The sequence below is a fragment of the Octodon degus genome, unplaced genomic scaffold (assembly GCF_000260255.1).
Source record: "Octodon degus isolate 3935 unplaced genomic scaffold, OctDeg1.0 scaffold00074, whole genome shotgun sequence".
In the NCBI taxonomy this organism is placed as follows: domain Eukaryota; kingdom Metazoa; phylum Chordata; class Mammalia; order Rodentia; family Octodontidae; genus Octodon; species Octodon degus.
In genome coordinates this window covers 9,692,913-9,713,053 of record NW_004524650.1, presented here as the reverse complement: position 1 = coordinate 9,713,053, position 20,141 = coordinate 9,692,913, and the positions used below count along the sequence as shown (strand labels likewise).

Sequence of the window (20,141 nt, the reverse complement as noted above, 5' to 3'; positions counted from 1 at the left end):
GAATAAGAAAGAGGAGGAAGGAGGAGGAGAGAAAAAAGGAAAGAGAAGAGAGAGAGGAGAGAGAGTGAGATGGGAGAGGGAGGGAGGGAGAGAGGGAGGGAGAGAAAGAGAGAGAGAGAGAGAGAGAGAATGTATAAACCAGTGACTATGATCAGAGGTACAAATTATTTTTCTCTACTATCCCTCCTGGTCTGAAAGACAGAGATCTTTCCAAGCAGGAAAACCTAGACCTGAAATTCATTTTTCAAATAAGCACTATGGTCAGGAGAATAGAATACTGCAAGCAGGACTCACCACTGGAAGTAACATCAGAAATCTTTGTAGTTCTGATCATTTTCTTGTTAGAATCCTAGAAATAGAATTGTGAAAAGAGAAAGTTACCCAAATCATTTGGGCTCAATATCTGGTGAGAAACAAAAAAATTTAGACTTAAAAGGATGGTTGAGGAGAGTTAAATGAAGGACTCTTCACAAAGCCCTGGAAAGAATGAAGGACCAAGGAAATTTACAGGGACTGACAGCAGCAGGAGAGAGGGGATGAAAGGCAAGGAACCTTTTCTACTTTCCAAACCTGAAGAGTAAGTGTAACTGTTCTCTGAACTTGGCAGAATGTATTTAGGGCAGCAGTGGCCCTAGGTAAGGAAAACAATTCAGCCAATTTGGAACCAAACAAGAAAGGAACTTGGGATATAAAGCTCCAACTTCTCTCTCCTCCTTAATGACCTCAAAATCTAGATAGGCAGGAAGCCTAGGCCCTGTGTCTCAGCCAGTAGAGGTTAGCCTCTCAAGGAAGGGAGTAAAGTACAATAGGGTAGAGGGAAGAGCACCCAACACAATGCTTAGTGTTAAACTCCTTTGCATAAAACTACTATCTAAAGTTTTTATTTTCTTTTCTTAGTATAATACTTTGAAGTGATTAATGAAGGACCTTTAAACCATGCTAGAAATCATCTCTTGGCCCACCCCTCTTCCATCCTGTTGTTTACCAACTATGTCAGATGTCATTTTATGACAATGTAAAGTCTTGAAAAGCTAGGACAACTGGGCATTTGGCAGCACAAGTGAGGAATGGTTTTCCAAGGAGTACCTTGCCAGTCCTCAAAGTCTCAAACTGATTTAGAAGAAATGTAACTCCCAACCTGCTAGATGTCAAATGTGCCGAGTATGTGTTCTCTGAAATCAAAGAATGAGTTCTAGTGAGCAACAGAGGTAAGGCTTATTGAGAGATAGCTCCTGAGAGACAAGAAGGGCTCCCAGCGGGTTGCCACTGAGGCCCTATGTCAGGGGTAGTTTATACATTTTTAAAGTAAAAATGTGGGTGCATTTCTCCCAGCGACATCCGGTGCAGAGCAGCTCTGGCCAGCGGGGACAGGTGACATTTTTTTAAAAATTTTGAATTAAGACGTCTACCCTGTGGACATACACAGATCTACTATTCCAAAAGAGAAAAACAGCTTTGACAGCACAGCCATGATGCCCAGGGTTCAACCCAAGCTGGCAAGACCAGCAAAGGGACAGGAGGAAGGCCACATGAGGGCAGGAAAGGCTTCCACCAAGAGGGCAGGAGCCTCTGAGGATGCCACTGGACGTGACAGGAATGAGCTCGAGTTTGAAAAGGCAGTGAAGACTTTCGTAAGGAAATGTATGGAAGCAAAAATCACAACACCTGCAGTGAAAAACGCAGAGAATTCCTAGAGTAGAAAGGAGAGACAAAAAGTAAAAGGTTCAATGCCGTTGGTAGAGAAGATGGAGGACACCAGCGAGGGCTAGCATGCCAAAAGCTTGAGCTCCGGAAGAAAACCCGGTGCGCGGGGGAGGAGTGCGGACTCAGCTCGTGCTGGCCGTGGGGGCCAAGGGAAGGCGCGCCCTCCACCCTGCTGAGTCAGAAGGAGCCCCGGGGCCGCCTCGCCCAGGAATGAGGGACAGAGAGGCCGTGAGGCCCCGGGAGACCTTCGGGAGTGGGAGGAAATGCGGACAGGAAGAACCCTCGTGGACCCGAGGAAGGAAGAGCCAGCTGCAGAAGAAGGCCGGCCGGGGGCTGAGGGCGCCGCCTTGACGCTGGCAGCCGACTTCTCCTCCTCAACGCTGGAAGTCAGCAGGCAGTGGGCTCGCATCTTCCGCGTTTTGGGAGAAAACGGTTTTGACCCCAAGTTTCTATGCAAGGTTGAACTGGCATTTAAATGCAATGGCAAAGTCCAGACCTCCTCAGACCTGCAGAGCCTCAGGTGCTTTGCCAGCCAGAAAGCTTTCATGAGAGATTTGCTGAAAGATGCTTTCCCACAGAGTGCAAACTCGTGCGGAGAAGGATGGCAACGTGGGATGCAAAGAAAGGGGGAGAATCCTTTGAGAGCCTCAAAGTGTGGAGCTGGAGACCCAGGGAGTGATGGATTTAACTTGCTGTTCATTAAAGATGTGAAGGTGGCTGGGGCTCAGGCGGGGAGCTCAGCATCTTCAGAGTGGGAGGGAAAGGAAAGCCCAAAGGTGGGGGAGCAGGAAGACTCATGGCCAGAGGAGGAGGAAGAAGAGAGCTCTGGAGCAGAGGAGGAGGAGGAGGAAGAAGAGGGGAAGTGGGGAGAGGAGGAAGAGGAGGAGGGCGAGGAGGAAGGGATGTGGCTGGAGGAGGAGGAGGAAGAATCCTGGGGGGAGGAAGAAAACTCAGAGACTGACAAGGAGGGAAAAGGAGACTCTGAGATGGAGGAGGAGCAGGAGGGAAGAGGAAGCCCAAGCACAGAGGGAGAAGGGGCCTCAGTGCTGTGAGAGGGACTTGCCTGTAGTCGGGAGCAGGAAGGGCTGGTGCAGACCCAGGGGGAGCACAAGGCCGAGGTGCAGGAAACGGCTGCTTCCGGAGGTCAAGGAATCGAGGTTCTCCATCTGACTTTGCATCACAGTGCTCTCTCGAAATCACTAGAGTGAAATTCCAGTGAGTGCAAAATGTGTTCACGGGCAAATCCGAGTGCTTCATCAGAGATCACCAAGTTTTTAGGGAAAACAGAGAAAGAGAGAAACGAGACTCTGCAGATGAAAGAGCTGATGTCTTAAGAAGCAGCCTTAATCCAGGAAACAGAAAAAAACTTCAGAAGAAGCGTGGTCAGCTTCAGAGAGATACAAGAGATGGAGCGCAGAAGGAAATGTTGCCCGGATGTCCAGGAAGTTAAGCATTCGGTAGACGACCTGCACCACAGGGTAGCTCAGCTCCAGGAAAGAGTGAGCTGTCTGGACAGCCAAGTGGAAGAGGCATCCAGGGATGCAGCGCAGATGTCCAGGCAGCTGCTGAATAACGAGAAACTTCGCATCCGGGAAGATGAATTCAGAAGCTCCAACGTCCGTGTGATGTGAGTCCCAGAAAAAGATAACAAAGCGAATGAGGCAGAAGACATAATTAAAGAAATCATTGAAGAAAACTTTTCAGAGCTGAGGAGGAGGTCAAGGCTTGAGGTCATCAGTGCTCAGCGAGTCCCCAGCAAGGTGAATGAGAGAAAGCTCACTCCTAGACACATCTTGGTAACGTTCTGGAGCCCCAGTGAGAGAGAAAAGATCCTAAAGGCCTCACAAGAGAGAGAAGTCACCTGTGCAGGCCAGAGGATCCGGCTGACCTCAGACTTCTCGCTGAGCACGCTGGCCCCTCGGAGCCAGTGGTGCGACATCGTGAGAGTCCTGCATGAGAACGGCTTCCACCCGCGAATCTGGTACCCAGCCAGACTGGCCTTTGATTTTGAAGGCCAAACAAGAACATTTTTTGATATTGACGAATTCAGAAGATTTGTTTGCCATGTACCCTCTTTGAAAGGATTACTAGAGAATGTACTCTAGGGTCTAGGTAGCTGCAGCAAGCAACAGCGCGCTTTCCCCACCAACACCCAGGAGGGCGCAGCGAAGGAAACATCGCATCTGTACCTGCAGGGTGGACATTTGACAGCTCTGCTGGTGCAGCGAAGGGAATGTTATTACCTGGACACCGTTAAAAGCTGTACTTCTAAATTTTAATGATAATCGTAGCTGGCATAGGTTTGTTTGTATGTTTGTTTGTTAACAAGAGAATGAACCCAGAGCGTTTGCTCTGAGCTGTGTTTTTAGCCCTTGAGAAAAGTTTCTAGACAGGTCTCACCAAGTTGCCCAGGCTGGGGCTCACCTGTGACCTCCTGCCTCAGCCTCCTTAGCTGGGATCCAGCTCAGGAGGGAGTGTCACCACAGGAAACTTCGCAATAACGATTTTTCACTTGAAAAAAAAATGTGGGTGCAACATAGGTCAAGCTACAATCAACTTATAGGATTACAAATGTAGCTGCTTAGCTAACACTGACCCAATAGGGAAGCGAGTCACATAGCAAAGGTACATGGGAAGAACAAAGGCATCTTGGAGGCAGGATGAGCCTAGATGCTGTGATCACTGTCCGGGTGAATGATGTCTGTCTGGACTTTACTGGACCAGGCAATACCAATTATGGTACAATCTCAAGTTGTTTATCCCTCAGGGCGGCATGTAGGCCTGCTTCTTGCATCTTTATCTTGACCCCTGACCATCAATGGACATGCCTCAAACCAAATTCTGGTGTGCTCTCATCTTTTGCCCTGACTCTCTCAAGGGCCTGTCCCTGTCTGGCAGCCTATTAATTTTTATCTAATTTAGCTGCCTGTATTAAAACCATTTGTCAAAACAAAGTCCAACTGACCTCTTTCTCTAGGTTTCCTGTTTCTCCTCCCATGTTCACAAGCAGAGCTGTTCTAATTGGATAGAAAATACAGAACAGAAGCCCTCTCAATTTGTCACCAAAAATGTAAGCACCAGGAGGAGAGGTTGTGCCACTAAATAAAAAAGACATGAGACATTCTACTGGAGAATAAGCGTTATAAGAAAACAAGAAAGCAGTTAAGGGAAGATAATGACTCTCTCTCCATTCAAAAACAAAGGGAAGAATTGTTGCCTTGTATTCTCAGGGTTTTTTTTTAATGTGTTAGATGTTTTATTGGATTGGCAGGGAGTGTAGTCTAAGCTGTAACCAACCCTTCTGTAGACCATGCTGGTGTGGGTGTGTCTTCAAACCATCTGGGCCAAATTTTATTAAATGAGAGTTAAGGATCCTTTGGAGAATGAACAAATCTTATAAGGCAGGGCTTCTCAAACTTCCCATGTGCTTAGGAATTTGTGGGGTATGTTAAACATGCAGATCCTTTCTCAGGTCTGGGGTGCAGCCTGAGAACCCACATTTCTAAACAGTTGATGCTAACACTGCTGGTCCCAGAGCAAGGGCACAATTCAGGGTTGCAGACACAGGGATTCAAGGCAGTAGCAGATGTGAGATCCAGGAGGATACATCACAGTGGGAAATAGTAGGAACTGAAGTGAACTGGAGCATGCTCTGCCTTCAAGCATTCAAACAATAACACTGTGCAAGTCCAACAAAAACATGACTATAGCTGAACTCCACCCCCATCAACTTCAACTGCTGTGCAGAGGAAAAGGCAGGCTTGGGCTAGCAGCAAAACCTAAATGACAACTGCAGGGCTAATTTTGGTTTGTTCACAATTTTCTCTTAGCTTAATCCTTTATGGACTCGTGTAAAAATTGTCAGGGGCAAAGAGCTTTAACATTGTAGTGAACTTCTCCACTTAAAACTTTCTAAAAGATACTTGGGAACAGCTAGTATAATGTGGCTTTCTCTCTCTAAAAGGAAAACAGAAAAAGTTATGCATGGGGCAGATTCTCCTCCACTTTCAGTGAGGCACAGCTTCATTGATACCTATGAAGAATAGAGGTGACAATATCTGGCAGATGCAGTGGGTCCCAGGGCAAGCAGCAGCCATGGTGCCAGGCAAGATGATGCCCACAAAGGTATGTGAGAGTGAGACCCGGAAAATTCATGGGTAATTGCACCAGGTATGTAGTGGGGCCCATTTATATGTATTCAATGAACAGATAGTGTGAACTTGAATTCTTAGGCAGTGGAGTCCCTATCTCTCTAGGTTTAATTGTACAGCCATCCTTACAATGTACGGCTCTATCTCTCAATCTCTGCTTTCTGTCAAAAATAACAGCTCCTGTTTATAAAGTACTTTCACATCTATTTTCTCATATGTACCTCACCTCCCCAGTGTCCAGTGGAGTGGCACATCCTGAACAGCTTGGTGAAACATGAAAGAATGAGGTTGAGAATAATGTCCCATACCACCTCACTAGTGAGGTGTCACAGGTAACTGATAAAATCTGTTCATAAAAATCCTGAGGATATACAGGAACAGAATCATGGGTTAGGTAGAGGGTCTCAGGGTCCAAGAAACTACAGATGTAGTTGGGGCAGAAATCAAACACTAATCACATGACAATCACTAGGTTGTCTCCTGTGATCATCTATACCCATACTGCTTTATGTTCCACTTCATTTCTATCTTCTGAATAGGTTAGATCAGCACAGTCCAGATAAAATGTATGTCACATATGTAATTTTAAATGTTCCAATGGGCAAATTATGAAACAAAAAGAAAAGAGGTAAAATTGATTCTAATGATATGTTTAATTTAATATATAAAAATTGATTTAATATCTTAATTTTTTCACATATTTTTCTGTTTAGTCTTTGAAATCCAGTGTATATTTTATTTTTATAAATACTGCTTCAATTTAGACTAACCACATGCAAGTATTCCATAACCACACTTGGCCAGTGGCTTCTATTTTCTGTGTGATTGCCCTGTACCCTGTCATGTAGTTTAGAAATGGGCATGACGGTGCATGCTTGTACTCTCAGCTACTCTGTTAACACACAGTCTAAGACAAAAGGATCACTTGAGCACAGGAGTTTGAGGACAGCCTCAACATATCAAATCTGCCTCAAAAACAAACACAGAAATAATGTTATGTTACATATATACTGTGGTCTGATTTCACACATACGGTGTGAAAGGGGTTCAAAGCTATGAAAGTATGTAGGAATTTTAACATGCTTAACTTTCCAAAGTACTTTAAAACTACTTGAGGCTTGTTCACCAAGATTTCACACATATGGTGAGAAAATACTGACATGGTGGTTTAAATGTAGCCATAAAGCTACGTTTTCATAACTTTAAAATAGAACTTAATGAAACTAATAGAAGTTTGTCTCAAATATAGGTGCTATATATTTGTTAGAAGTTAAATAAAGATTTAATAAAATGAAACAAAGTATCAAGTAGGGTTTTTTTGCTTACTGAGAAAAAAAGTATATATTTAGAATTAGCCAGCTAGACTCAGTTTAGATGATCCCAATTTTGTTGGCAACATCCAATGCATCATAATCTGGAGCCAGTTGAACAGATGCCTTCTTTCCATCAGGCCTGATTAGGGTATCGACCTTGGCAACATTGATGTCATAGAGCTTCTTTACAGATTTTTTGATTTGGTGTTTATTTGGCTCTGACATCCACCATGAACATGAGTGTGTTGTCCTCAATCTTTTTCATGGCTGATTCTGTGGTTGGAGGAACATGATGATGGTGTAGTGGTCAAGCTTGTTTCTCCAGGGGATGCTTTTCCAAGGGTATTTGGGCTGCCTCTGGAGCCATAGTGTCTTGGGACAGTGGAAGGTGGGTAATGTTTGTATCTTCTTTTTGTGGCTGTGGATGCCTCTCAGCACAGCCTTCTTGGTCTTTAAAGCTTTTGCCTTGGCTTCAGCTTTGGGAAGGACGGGGGCTTCCTTCTTTACCTTTGGTGGTATCTTGGTGATCAGGCCTCAAGTAGTTTAAAAGTATTTTGGAAACCAGTTAAGCATGTTAAAATTATATACTTTCTATGAGAAAATACTGACATGGTGATTTAAATATGCTGTAACTAAAGTGGTCATATGTTCCAGCTTTCCAGGAACAGTGCCAATTTATGTTTGTTGTCCCAGCATAACTATTAATGATTCTTCTTTTCACCTGAACATTATCCCAGTTTGAGCAAATTTGGATGTGTATGGTTATCCTAGCTATATAGCACATGTGAAAATCTCAACATTAAAGAAAGTTTAAACTTTGATTACTAGCATATGTATAACTTATACTTGATATTCATTCTCAAAGCAAATAAAACTGTCATGTTCAGTTTTCCAATGTAAAGTCTTATAATTGAGTGAAAAAAAAATGAAAAGCATTCCCCCCCTTTTTTTTCTTTTGTAGTCGGCTCAGTCCACACTGTGGGTGAGGCTGGCAGGGCATGTGGTGCCGTGGTTATCAAATCATGGTCCCTACACGCTTGCCTAAGCTTGCCTAAGAAGGTGCTTTAGACTGCTGAGCTATCTCACTGGCCCTGCATTCCCATATTTTTAAACTGCTTATTCAAAACTATATTCAATAGATTTAATTATATGAATAAATGTGGAAGACTGGAAGTATAGTTCAGTGGTAGAATGCACTACAAACAGAACAAAACACAGTTCTAGGAAATTGATCCATTAGTGTACAAGGTCATTTTGGTTTAGTATTTCATTCTTAAGGTTAATTATTTTCTTCCTATAAACTGGTCATCTCAACCTATCCTAGGTCTTATTCAAAGATCTTTGAAAAAGAAGATGCTATGTGGATATAATTACTCTTCCACTAAGGTACTACTACTTATTTTTAAATAAAACAAAAGAAAATGTTCAAGCAGTGTATTTTATCAGCATAACCCAACTGGACTCTCACTGAACTATAGGTAGTTTGTCTTTAATACTGTGCTTGAAACCAACTGAAAGAGCCTGACCTAGACAACCACTGGGACAGTAACCCTTCAGGTGTGGTTGACTTGAGGTGTGGATGCAATTTTTCCCAATTTTAAGCCAAGTTATTTACCACTTACTTCAAAACATCAGACATCATAATATAAAGAAGAGAGTAAGTCTCTAGAATTTGGAGGAATAACATAAAGGAGCACATCAGTAGATGTAAGATGTACATTTTTAAGGTTTTAGTTCTTGAGCTAGATATTATGTTCTGGGTGGTGTTTATACTATTAAAATAAACAAACGCTGAGCATGGTGGCACATGTCTGCTATGCCAGCACTCTGGGTGGCTGAGACTGGAGGGTTGGAAGTTCTAGCCCAACCTGGGGAAAAAAAGGGCTGGTGATGTAACTTACTGTGAAGGTGCTGAGTTCTATCCTGTTACCCACCCCCCATGATCAAATAAACAAATAATAGATTGTGTATGTCCTACAACAAAGACTATGTCCATAAAGCAATGATTGTAATTATTTGTGCAACTGGGTATAGTTTTCCTAAGAAAAAATTCTGACCCTGTTCTTGATAGCTGTATGATCTTGGGCAAGATACATAGTTTCTGAATATTTGTACATACTTTTTAAAAATCAAAAAACCTGCTTTACTACCTGCCTGATGGCATTATTGGACTATTATATTAAAAATACATGTGAAAAAAGCTGGGTGTGGTGACATCCGCCTATAATCCTAACTGCTCAGGAAGTGGATACAGGAGAATTGCAAGTTTGAAGTCACTTTAGTAAGACTTTGTCTCAAATTTTTACAAAATACAAATTTTTTTAAAAGGAATAGGGATATATCTCTGTGATCCCTGGGTTTAATCCTCAGTACCAAAAAACAAAACTGAAACAAATAAAATACAGTGTTTCATTCACAATATGCATAGTTTTCTTTCTTTTTCATACCACGCTTCCTACACTAATGCTCCTGTATACATAAAAATTCTTTTCATCAGTCATAAGAAGCTGTTAGTCATTTTATTGCTTTGTTCACTCCTTTAGTTTTTCTTTTTATTGAGCTGTCACTTCAGCTCCCACTTATCAGGTACACTTTGCTAAAAGTCCTTCTTAGCATTCTCATATTTTGAGCTGTGTACACTTAGTGGGGAGGGAGACCTGGCAAGGGAACTGCAGTCCTTGAATGGTGCCCCAGAAAAGATATGTCTAGGTATTAGCCTTGAAATCTGTAAATGGGACCTTATTTGGAGAAAAGATCTTTGAGGATATTACCAAACCAAGGACCTTAAGATATATTAAAATGGGTTATCCAAGTACATCTTAAATCCAGTGATGAGTGGCCTCTGAGAAATACACAAAGAAAAGACAGAGAGAAAAATGGCAAAGGCCTTGTGAAAATGGAAGCAGAGCTTAAAGTCATGCCTGCTACAAGCCAAGAAAAGCCCAGAGGTCCCAGAAGCTGGAATAAGCAAAGAAGTAGTCTCTCTAGGGAGCACAACCCTGGCAGCATAACTTGATTTTAAATGTCTGGCTTCCAGAACTGAGAAGCAACACATTTCTGTTGTAAGCCACCCAAATTGTCACAGTTTGTTATGGCAGCCATAATAAAATAATATAGGAACTAATGTTCATTACATCCTGGCATTGTTCTAGTAGCTTCAAGCATGTATCATCTGGTTCTCAAAAGAACTGGTAAACACACATTATGATGCCTGTATTTAGATAGAAAATTTATGCAGAGTCACATTGTGGAAGATCTGAAATTGAATAGTCTCCTCATCCCAGTCTTCTTATATGATTCATACATTATCCACTGTATCATGCTGCCTGCAAAATGAGAGTGGCTCCTCATAGAGAATGTAAATAGATAAAAAATAATCAATGAATCTTTGTTTACCCATAAAATAGTCTTCTGTGGAAGACCACCTAAGTGACTCCTTGAAAGAAGAGCAATTGTCTCCAATTTTGGCTATGCTGTGTCAAGAAAGGGCAAAGAGCCAATGCTCCACACTGTTAGCTGGAATCAAGCCTCCATAGTGAGGCTTTGACTTCCTGGGGCTTAAAGGATTACACATCAGAGCTGAAACACTGACCCCAAAACATTTTATACGATCTTAATGCAAATTATTTTTTCTGGATCTCCTTCTCTTTGCATGTGACAGAGGTAAATACTGGCCTCCTACCTAATCCAGTTCACCTACTACCAGCAATTCTCAGTCATTCATCTTCAATCTGCTCCTCCTTCATGACTGAATAAAACCTGGGTTCCTCCCTGGGTCGAGGCCTTTGTTCTGATTAGCCATCACCATGGCGGGACTTAGGACCCTTTGGCTCCCCATAACTATAAATATGCCTTAGTGTATTTATTTTTGCTGTGGGTGGTACTGGAAGTTGAAGATTGGAATTAACTTGATGGGACTCCTACTTATCCATGGGATTGCAAACATAAACTTCCTGAGCCAAGATGAGGACCAAGAAGGGCTTCATATGGTTTTCCTATACAATATGTGTTTACAGTTTTTTTATTCATATTTGAATTGACAGAAAGATTTAAGTAGAAGTAAAATAAGAATATTCATATCAAATATGTCAATGAATGATATAGTTAAGTATTGTTCTTTAGGTTTCTTTTGGGTCATTCATACTTTCTTGTGATTTTAGTCTTTCATTAATTTATTTAATAATTGGTTCATCTATTATGTGCCAAGTATTGAGCTAGGTGACAGTGTTATAAAAATGAATAAGATATCATACCTGTCCTTATGATACTCTGTAAAGAGAATTATTATGAAGTTTATCAGAATAAAAGTGGAGTCACTATGTCAACCCTAGCAAAATAAAGTCAAGAGGTTATGGAGGGACATCCCTCATGCATGATTTGCCTAACAGTAAGAACTATCACAAGGGACCATGCCAAAACCACAACCTTGCACAAAGAACACTTCTGCAAGGACATCTGCCCAGCAACTTCCTGTTCAATCCTGGGCTGATTCCACCTTGTTATTGTTCCTTTTAGCCAAGATTAATTATTTCAAAACAGTTCATATAAATTTACCCATTTTACCTTTGAAAGTCCTTGTCTTCCTTTGCCTCCTCAGATATGCTTATGATTTGTCATAGAATGTGTATTCCAGTTTACAACCTTCTGTCATTCCTTAGTAAATTCTTTTCTTTTTTCTTAGAAGCTATTTTAATAGATACAAGTAGAATAAAATTTACAGCTCTTGATACTGTGCCACTGAAAATCTTGTCAGCAATTCCTTTCACTTCAACCTACTGATGAAACTAGTCGTTCCATGTAGACCTCAGCTGAGGCTGTGCAGAAGCAATTTAATAGTACTCTTGCTTCAACCCATGCAGTGTCTTGATAGCTATCTCCCCTGGCGAACCTCAGGTGCTCCTGTGTTGAACACCCATAGGAACTCACTTGACACTCTGGCATTTGCAACCTGGAAGGGGGAAGGGAGTTGCTTAATAAAGAATCCAAGTGAATGGATGAATACTTAGTTCACCTTTTCAATCCAAGTGAAAGTTTCTACAACACATTTCCAGAGCCACCTCAGATTCTGGGAGAGTTTGTCCCAAAAATCTAATCTTACAAATAGCCAGCTCTGTCTACGGGCATACCACCATGAACATGCCCGATCTTGTCTGATCTCGGAAGCTAAGCAGGGTCGGGCCTGGTTAGTACTTGGATGGGAGACAAATAGCCAGCTCTTACCATTTTGTTTAGTGCAATTCTGTATCATTTCTAATACTGTTTTTTTAAAAAAAAACAAACTAATTTTTATTCTCTTAAAAAGAGAAGTAGGTGACTCTTTAATATAAATATGGCTTGGCTTTTCCTCCATCTTTAAGTGCTTTCTCCCTGGAATCACGTTGCTTAGTAAATGCCACTGCATTAGAATACCTCGACAAGAAAACCTTCTGACATATCTTGTATTAATTTTATTTTGAGTGAGTTGGTGTCCTGAGTGTTTGAAGAGCTATTGCTGCATCTAGGCTGGGACTAAACTGTCTACTACAGAGCCTGTAATGCTGTATTCTTGCAGGGTGGTAATACTTTGTAGGGGTGTCTTGAGCAATTAGTCCTTCTACTAATTTTTTCACAGGGATTTCCAAAGCCTTGTTTTGAAAAAAAAAAAAACAGAAAAATAAAATGATAACTTTAAAATAGCATGAAAGAGGAAAGGGGGCATATCACGTGAACACATTTATTTTCATAACTGTCTACCTAATGTTTACTGAAAAAAGAAGAAAATTTTGGAATGTTGAATGCTGATTCTTAGATCACTTTTATGATAACTTCATCTTCTTTGCTCACTTTGTTAAAGCAAAATGTAAAGTTTAAGCAAACTTATCTTTCATTTTTAATATTCCTGGTGACTATTCATGGGTAAATTGCAGTGGAAATGTGGTGGAAAGAACGCATTGGCCAGGGGTCTTGCTACGAGGAGCTATCTTGTAAAGTTAACTTGCTTTGACAAGTTCCAGATGTGCTTCATATGACCGAAAATATTGAGACACTTGAGCCTAGAATAGATCTCAAAGATGTTTGACTTTCTTTCTTTCTTTCTTTCTTTCTTTCTTTCTTTCTTTCTTTCTTTCTTTCTTCTTTTTTGCTACACAGAAGATGAGTGTTTAAGCAAAGATTATGTTTCTAAAATCTAAAAATAGAATGTATTTTGTTGTTTACTTTAATTTTTTAAAGATTGATATTTAGAATATTTTGCTTTATATATGCAAAGGTACTAATAATTCTCAGTCTTGAGTCTCTATTGCTCCTCTTATTTTTTGGTTATCACTCTGTCACTTTCTTAGCTATGTGATGGCTGCAAGAGGTGGTAAGTCTATATTCTTAAAGTTCACCTTCAGAGCTGGCTAGATGACATCACTTTACCTCACTGTGAATATTCTCTGAAATCACAATTACACTCGGAGAGGTTGACAAGGGAGTATTTCTAGGCAGTGAGGGTATAAACCTAGTTTTGCAGTGGTACTCAGGAGAGCTTCTAGTTTTCTCATGAGATGGTATGGTTTGGAATTCTAAATTTTAAGGCAGATATGGTCAGGGAGAAAAGAATGTATTAGTAGAAACATAGGACTTGAACTGTTAAGAGTAGAATCACTACTAATGAAGAATTTGAAAGTAACTTTATTGACATTATTACAACAACTATACAAGCAGCAGTGCAGAACTTCTCGGAGGATCTTTGCCTTCACTTCAAATAGAGGCAACGCCTTAGTCACTGTTGCCCCACTAATACACGGTATCTGACACCTGCAACTGAAAAGAGGAGGGGCTTATTTTAGCTTACGATTTTAGAGGTTTTCATCCCCATTCAGTGTGGTTAAACACAGAGACAAGATAGTAGAAGGCCCTGGGGAGAGGAAAGCTGTTTATATCATGGCACCAGGAGTTGGAGAGAGAAGGGTGGTGCCAGAGAGGAGATAAACCCTTCTAGTTACGCCCCCGTGCCCCAGTGACCAGCTTCTTTGGGCCAGATCCCACCTCCTAACAGCAAGTCAGTTATATCAATCCCCGCCCCATACACACATATAGCATATGATTATATTACCTTCCAAAGCCTTGCTTATGAGCACAGGAGGCCCTTGGGGGACATTCTTTTTTTTTTGGGGGGGGGACATTCTTGATGCAAACCACAACAGGCACTGAGAATGCGCTGTCTTCTTTTTCATATCAAAATCAAACACCAAAGTCATTGCCTTTCTAGCCTCTCATGTTGCTAAAAAAAGACTTAAGTATATGGATCCTTATCATATGTTTTTTATCTCTACCTCTGAAGGATAATGGGAGCATTGTATTTTTCAGATGGAGAGGAGGGTAAACTGGGGCTTTCTTGCCAAGAAAAACTACCATTCTAAAGCACTGGTTGCTTTCTAAATTGCTCTAATTTAAAAATAACAAATGTTTGTACCTTTCTGTCTCCAAATTAAGTATCTAACTTAATGTGTGAAAGTAATTTATCCCCATACACATTCTTTTAATTTGTACGTCTTTGCCAAGTACGAAAATTGTAGATACAGACTGCAAAGTGATGTTACAGGAAATGGCAAAATTTTTCCCATAAAGGACCAGAAAATCCATTTGGTTTTTGCTGGCCGCATGTCTCTGTGTCACTTGCTCAACTCTGCTGCACTGAGGTGATAGCAGTCACAAACAGTATGTAAGCAAGTGAGCATAGCTGTGTCCCAATTGCAATATTATGTGTTCATGCATTGCAAAATATTCTTTCACATTTTTTTCTAAAATTTAAAAGGTATAATCCATTCTTAGTTTGCAGCATGAAAAAAACAGATGGCAGGCTGGAACGGACCCAGGGAGGATTTGGTCTGCAGTTCTTGGAGCCCTGTTATGATCCAATATCAAATTAAACATCAGTGTGTTTACAGCTTCAGAGTAAACTGTGCCTGTGCCTCCGCCGGGGATTCTATTTTGGAGGAGAAATAGGGGTTTCAAGTGAACTAGAATATTCTTCTTTGGAATAAAATTTCTTATTTAAAGCCTAAAACTAAGAAAATAATTGTGATAAATCTGAGAGCCACTAGCACTAAGCCCCAATTAACAGAGCCACATGAAATTGTATCTTAATAAATTGACCTAAACAATAGACATTGACATGTTTAAATTTTAGAATAAAAGTTAACTAATTATTATCATATTCTGGAATTTTAAAATTCACAATAATATTAAAAGTCTAATACGGTATTGGCATACCATTCTAAAAATCTATCATCAAATGTACTTCTTTTTAAGTACAAGGAAACCAACACGGAGGGCTTGAACTTGGAATTTCTAGGGATTTTTCAAAATCTTAAATCATCTCTTCTTTACAGATAAGAAACATTTGGAAGTAAAACCTCTATGACTTCACTATAGTGACTATTTATTCCACTAATGACTAAACTGAAATTGTCATCCAGTGTCACAATGAGACCAGGTGCTAGCAAGTTTAGTCTTTGGGGACAAAACTTAACATATCACAGTGCTTGCTCCTCAGCTTCCCAGTCCTAATAGCATCTTAGTATAGATGGATACTTTCTGAGATTCAAAAACCTCAGCTTTCATAAGTTGCCATTTAAATTTTTTAAATATGCTGTCTCATTGTTATTTGTTTTCAATAAAATTAATAAAAATATACATGTACATAAAAATAAATTTTTAAAATATGAATTTGATCTGTGAATCTCTTTGAATTATAGAAATAAGATTTTTTTCTTCAGTGTTTGAAATCTGTCTATTTCAGGAGGAATGTAGCTAGACAGATGAAAGATACATAGTTAGATAGATATTTTTCTTTGTATGTTACAATGAACTTCAGGGACAGCATGTTTATTTAATCCTATAAAATGTTTTTTTTTAAAAAAAAAAAAAAAGGGCCGGGGAGTTGGCTCAGTGGAATAAGCGCTTCCCTGGCAAGCGCAAGGACCTGAGTTCAATCCCCAGTTACGCAAAAAAAAAAAGTTTTTCTTTCCATAGTAGATTTTAAGATATTTCTTACAGATCTTATCATTTCTTATGTTTGTAATTTTTGAAATTGGATTATAACTACCCACAGGTACCACCAAAGGGAGTAATTAAACAAACTATATAGATAATTATTATAAATAACTTGGCTTTCTTTTAAAAAATTGTTTTAAACTTAGTCCTAAGAGTGTTGTGTCTCTATAAACCTATATTATAAAACAGTTGAACAAAATTTAGCATTTTCTAGATACTAGAGTGTGACATTATTTGTATATTTAAATTAAACCTAGTTCAAAATATTTATTTGTAAATTATGTTTAAAAAGCTGTTAAAAGGCAAAGAGGTTGAGTCTACTGGGAAAATTGGATATCCACATATGAAAGTTAGACCCATATAACACTGTATATAAAAATGGTTCAAGCATCTAAATATAACAGATAACACTACAAAACTCTGAGGAAAAAAACAAAGAGGTTTCTCAGTGCTAAATTTGTCATTGATTCCTTCATGGCACCAGAGGCTTCAACAGAAGAAAAATAGATAAAATGACTTTGTGAAAATTAAAAACATTTGTGTATCAAAAGATAGTACTAAGTCAGGTATGGTGGCACAGGCCTGTAATCCCAGCATTTGGGAGGCTGGGGCAGGAGGATTGTTGTAAGTTAGAGACCAGTCTGTGCTACAAAGTGAACACAAGGCCTGAACTGCATAGCAAGACCCTGTCTCAAAAAAAAAAAAAAAAAAAAAGGATATGATTAAAGAAAGAAAGAAAGAAACCAACCAATAGAAGAAAATATTAGCAAATTCTGTATGTGGCAAGAGATCAACACTCAAAATACATAGGAAAATCCTGAAACTCAACATCTTTTTTTATTATTACATGTTCGTGGCATATGCATCATATAATCATCTTGCTAGTTGCTTCCATAATATAACTTGCTTCATCTTTTAAAAAATTCCTTTCCCCCTACATCCCCCTTCCCTACTTCAATAACTTTTTAAATATACAATCCAGAACACTGGGGTCTCAGTTACCTATCTTTCATTATTAGGACAAAGTATCTGACATCCAAAATTAAGGATGGAAAGATTTATGTAGCTTACAGTTGTGGAGGTTTCAGTTCATAATCAGCTGGCTCTAAGGAAGAGTGGCACATGGCAGAGGGCAGCAGTTCATGGTGGCAGCAAACAGCAAAATTGCAAAAGCAGAAAGGGAAGAGCAGCAGCAGAGAGCAAACCTCTCTCCCTTTCTTACACTGCATTCAGGCCACGGGCCCCAGGGTGGGTGTAGCACTCACATGCATAATCCCAGCATTGGTCGTGAATTAATCACAAACTCTGTCTGTCCCATGCCTGCTTGAGGCTTTGGAAAGACATCTAGACACAAACCATAAAAACTGACCAAAGACCTGATTACATATTTCTCTGAAGAAGAAGGTATACAAATGGTCAAAGAGTACATATAAAGATGTTACAGATCATTAATCATTAGGATGAAGAAAATCATTCTGAAAATAGCACTCAAGAAGTTTCATAGGTGATTCCTGCTGTTTTATTCTTTAAGTCAACTCCTATCAATCAGTCTGTCTTTACTTATGTTATTATAATACTGAACAACTTACAGTTCTCTCAATGCATTTGTCTGCTTTCATCCTCTTAAAATGCCTTGGTGCCTTTTTGTCCCTATTTACTTGGTAAATTTCTATTAATTTTTGAAAGCTGGCTGGGTCTTCAATTTTCTCAAAAAAATTCTCCGACCTGGAAGTAATTACTCCTTCTTTGGGGCACTTATTTCATTATACTCAATTTATTCAGCAAATTCAATTTGGCAAGTAGTTACTAACCACTTACTATGTGTCAAATACAATGTTTAAAAATATCATCATTGGGACCGGGGAGATGGCTCAGTGGAATAAGCACTTGCCTGGCAAATGCAAGGGCCTGAGTTCAATCCCCGGTTCCACAAAAAAAAAAAAAAAATCATCATCATCATTGTTGTTATCATGAACTCACATAGAGTTCAACATTCTTTTGAAATAAGATTACTTTTAGCTTGTCATACTAACTCTGTTTCCCCTTCCTGGAATTTTTAGCTGCCCCCTTTGGAAGTGGAGGAAAGGCAGAGGGGTTACTATTGTAGAATTCAAGATTCCAGAGAGACAAGAAGATTTGTTTATTTTAGGTGGACACCTGACTCTGGACTCCTTTCCAAAAGGGGTGAGCCCCAGACAAAGAAAGGGCTCCTACCTTATGTGCATGTTGCCAAAAGAGTTGGTCTTTGGCATGGAACTTATAGACAAGCAAGCAAGTTCACAGAAGCAAACAGCTTTGCAGCTTAGCATAGCTTGGTGGCCTTGCTTAGGCAAAACAGGATGTTATGACAACAAGAGGCTATGAATCTTTACTGACAGGGACAAGTTGCTAACTCTACTTGTAGTAGAGTGAAGAACAATAGTCACAGGAGCAGAAAATCTGAAGGGAAATATTAAGGACCTTCACTATTGGATAAAAAACTTTTTCCTCAAAAAATGAGTTCAACTACATAAGATAAAACATTCAATTTGTACTGATGTTTGCAAAAAACAAGATGCCAAGCATTAGTAAAATACCTATTCTGTGGCTAACAATAAAATGAATAAATTTCTTTTATTCTATGTAGAATACAAGAAATCCTTAAAAGACAAGTGCTTTGTTCTAGTATTACAGTCTAGTTGGAATGTAAAATGCTTAGAAAAGCAATGTAAGTCAGAGAATGTGACAAAATATTTAATAAAAAACTAAATTATTCATTACAGGAAATTTAGAAAACAAGACAGCATGAGTTGTGCAAGGGACAGATCCTGGGTTAGGAGATCTACGGAAATGAAAAGTTCACTGATTTTGGAGGTGGCAGAGATAGAAACAAAAGATAAAAAGAAACACACACCAGAACCTAGAGGCAGAATGAACATGTTGTGAAGGAAAATTGCTGAAGGCACTGGCCTAACTCTAAGGAAGATTGTGTATATATCATTATTGATATTCATAAATAATTATTAAAGTGGAACAATGAATATGCTTGTAATGTGCTTATGCTAGCCATAAGTACAACTCTAACATCTGCTGAAAAATGCAACTCCCTGCAATAAAAGAATTCAAGAAGTAAATTTTTTATTTTTTATATTCCTAAAATGATTTTTAATGTACATTAGATTAATTCATTTGATCATCACCTGTGTTGTCTAAATCAATATCAAAATCTAAGTCACCATCACTTTCTCCATTCCTCTTGCAGCTTCTTCTATGATTGGATTGTTAATTATTTTCACTATGTTGTGGTTCATTATTTAATGGAACAACAACATCTTCTTTCTTTTCACATTTTGCGCAAACTTCCAGTTCACAGGCACATGGTCTACATATTATGTGGTAAGAATCCTTCACAGTCTTCTGTAAATATTTAAGGCACTGTTTTGGCTTGATAATGGTATTTATTTGCTGTATTTTACCTGCCACTCAAGAACTTCTTTACAACACTGACATACTCCATCATGAAGTTTTACATTAATTTTCTTTTTTTTTTTTTCTTTTTTTTTTTCCTGAAACAGGGATTGAGCTCAGGCCCTTGTGCTTACCAGGAAAAAACTTACTCTACTGAGCTATCTCCCCAGCCCCTTGCACTAATTTTCTTGATCTGAATACTCTTATCAAACTTGTCATTTTTGAAGCTAGATGTATTCTGGTGCTTCTGAGGCCTGGAACAAGCCACACTGACTTCCAGGGAGCCCATTACCAAAATCAATGCCACCTGGCACCAGGTGCGGTGAAGCAGTCCTCAGGTGTGGTGAAGCAGTCCAATTAATTTATTAACTTATTAATTAATTTATTTATTTGGTACAGGGTCTCTCTTAGACTTTTAGTGAGCCACCTGTCTCTCCTGTCTTAGCCTCCTATGGTGCGGGGGCCAGGGATCAAACCTGGATCCTTGTGCTTGCCAGGCAGGCAC

General features: G+C 39.6%; 1 pseudogene; it reads right to left on the bottom strand.

Moving 5' to 3' along the window:
• Window positions 1–19,348: 19,348 nt before the first annotated feature.
• On the bottom strand, window positions 19,349–19,925 carry LOC101566570 (annotated as a pseudogene).
• Between the last annotated feature and the right edge of the window lie 216 nt (window positions 19,926–20,141).